Raw genomic sequence first — 3,062 nt, 5'->3', positions numbered from 1 at the left:
ATCCTAGAAAAGTAAATGTTAAACCTTTCTGCCATGTGAACCCCTTGAAAATCTCTATGAAAACCAGGGATTATCTCCCCTAGAAGAGTGAATATTTGTACACATGTACTAAATTTGCCCGCACATTCAGGCTTGAAGCCCATTCGAGTGCCTCAGGACCCCGGGCTCCGTGGACGGCGTGCTGTGCTCTCTGTCTTCCCGGAGAAATGATACAGCTCACAGTAATCATATAAACATGTGTTTTAAAAACCTTAGAGATTCCTCTCAATTTAACAAGTTACTTATTATCATCATCATCATTATTAAAGTAGTAATTGTTATTGCTATTATGTATTATTATCATTATTATTGCTAAAGTACCAATTGTTATTACTATTCTTGGTGTTTTTTTTTAGTTTTTTTTAACATTTCTATTTATTTATTTTTAGAGAAGGCAGAATTGAGGGAGAAAGTGAGAGAGAGAAACATCAATGTGTGGTTGCCTCTCATGCACCCCCAATAGAGGGCCTGGCCCACACCCCAGGCACGTGCCCTGACTGGGAATCAAACCAGTGGCCCTCTGGTCTTCAGGCCAGTGCTCAATCCACTGAGCCACACCAGCCAGGGCTACTATTATTATTTTACATCTTTGTCTTTGCCTAGGATGTTCTTCAACATCTAGGAAAGTCCAGGAACCTCTAAGACCAGAAAGACAATCAGATGGCCTGGCTAACTCAGCTAGTTGAATTGATAGCATTGAAATTAAGATTATCTCTGATTCAAGTCCTGAAAATATAGAGACCCTTCTGGAGTTCCTGGTCCTCTTTCACCTGGTATCATTGGTTGTGGCTTACTGAATATTTATGGCCCTACACTTGCTAGCCTTCCCTGCAGCTGTGTTAGGTAGGGCCTCCAGATTGAGTCCTAGACAATGGAAACACAAGTGGCAACAGTGGGTTACTTCCTGTCCCGCACTTCCCCTTTAGGAAGATGGCAGAACCACAAGATGGGAACAGCATAGATGGCAGAATCACCCTAGGGAAGAGAGCTGAACTAGTTAGTCAGCTGCCCGCTATACAATGGACTTTACCAGGACAACAAGAGCAAATCTTTATTATGCTAAGCCACTGAAATTCCGGAATTAATTTGTTAATTTAGCACAGCCTAACTATGCTAATACATTGGCATAAAGATTGGATTAAAAAAAGAAATTACCATAGAATACTTGTATGGCTAAGAATGGGAGTCAGTACAGTTAACTGGGTAAAGCTCCACAGTGCCTCCACTGCAGGGTTATCGTATCAGAGATAAAATACATCAAGTGCCTATAATGGTACCTTGCTTATATTAATTACTCCATAAATGGTGGGTTATATTATTAGTTCTTAAGATATCCTATGCCATAATGTAGTATTTTATGGGACATGGCAACATTTGACTATAGTCACGGACGACAGGCTCCCCCTTCTGATTCTTTCCCAGATACCTCACCTTAGCATAGCTCCTCTAAATGGTGTGGGTCTGGGGTTCAAGCATCTTTTACAAAATTGCTGGAAGTAATAACTTCCCAGAAATAAGTAAATTATTGCCCTAAATTGGACAAATATTTCATAAAAGCGTGTTATTTCTTCTACACATTGATTAACAAAATAAAAGATAACATAATATTGCCTGGTGCTAATTAAAGCGGTCTAGACAATTAAAGAATATGACATATAAAACAATGCCAACTGTGTGAGACAGACAGTACATTCTGGGAAGAGAAAGGAAAGTTCTCTGTAGGCGCAAGTCTTCAGTGAAAACTTCCTGAAAGGAGTACGGCTCAGATCTCGTCTTGAAGGACGGGGATAAACGAGGGAGAGGAAGGGAGGCACTCTGAGTGGGCAACAGAATGACCCAGGTACTGGTCAAAATGAAATATTAGGTTCAATCATATAAAATTGCTGGGCAGGGATTGTAGGTAAAAAAATTCTAATATTGGCAATTTCACATTGTTCAACCTCGTGAAAGTGGCATTCGTGGATTGATACCCTGGAAGTTTCAACTGTGTTGGTATGGTTTTACTTTTTACACTAAGTGGTAGGTATATAGGTTCCTTATATTGCTTCTTATTTCTGTGGATCTTAAATATTTCATAATCATTTAAAAATAATTTAAAGAAAAGCGAAAAGAAAAAGTTAAGTCTCATCAAGAATTTAAATAATCCCTACCCTGGCTGGTGTGGCTCAGTGGCTTGAGTGCTGGTCTGTGAACTGAAAGGTTGACAGTTTGATTCCCAGTCAGGGCACATGCCTTGTGGGCTAGGTCTCTGGTTAGGGATGTGTGAGAGGCAACTGATGTTTCTCTTTCACATCTATGTTTCTCTCCCTCTCTTTCTCCCTCCCCTCCCCTCTCTATAAAAATAAATTTAAAAATCTTTTTAAGAAATAAATGATCCCTTCAAGTAACACTAATTCTTTTTAGGAAAGTAATGCTCAGCTTTCTCAGCATTCTTAGACTTTCACCCTTTCTCACGGCTTTTCTCCAAGTATATCAGGAGACAAGTATGGCTCATGCAAACATATGATGAGGGAGAGAGTTCAGAGCCCTCCAAGTGCAGGGTTCTTTGATTCCTCTAGCCTTTGGGGAAATGTACTTTTCCACCTTACCTGGTCATAGCTTGCCCTGCTGGTATTTGCAGCTGAAGTTTGTGGTTCAAGGACTTGTAGGTGTAACTTATGTGCTGGCCTCCCTTAGGTTGCTCAGGCCTCATAGCTCTCCTTCAAACTCCCCTCAGCTCTCTAGCTCTACAGGTCCCATTACGGTTTGTCTATGAGGCCTATTTGACCTTGACCCTGGGAAGGTGGTGGGCATGGTTCACTCTGCAGTTCTCACTACTGTGACCCCTCGCCCCACTGAGGTCACCCCTCCAGCAAGCTCCTCAGCCAGACATTCAGGCACTGTAGCCCTCTCTGACAGCACCCCAAGAAAGTCGGATGTCAGAGACCCCTGCCTAATTAGAGTTTGCTCGTGCTTGTACCCGGTGTGCTCCTCCAAAGGTGGATACGAAGCACCTTGTGCCTCCTTACAGGGCCCTAACAGGG

The sequence above is a fragment of the Artibeus jamaicensis genome, unplaced genomic scaffold, assembly GCF_021234435.1.
Source record: "Artibeus jamaicensis isolate MK-2021 breed Jamaican fruit bat unplaced genomic scaffold, CSHL_Jam_final contig_1715, whole genome shotgun sequence".
In the NCBI taxonomy this organism is placed as follows: Eukaryota; Metazoa; Chordata; class Mammalia; order Chiroptera; family Phyllostomidae; genus Artibeus; species Artibeus jamaicensis.
The sequence above is the reverse complement of the archived record's forward strand: the minus strand, read 5'-3'. Positions refer to the sequence as shown.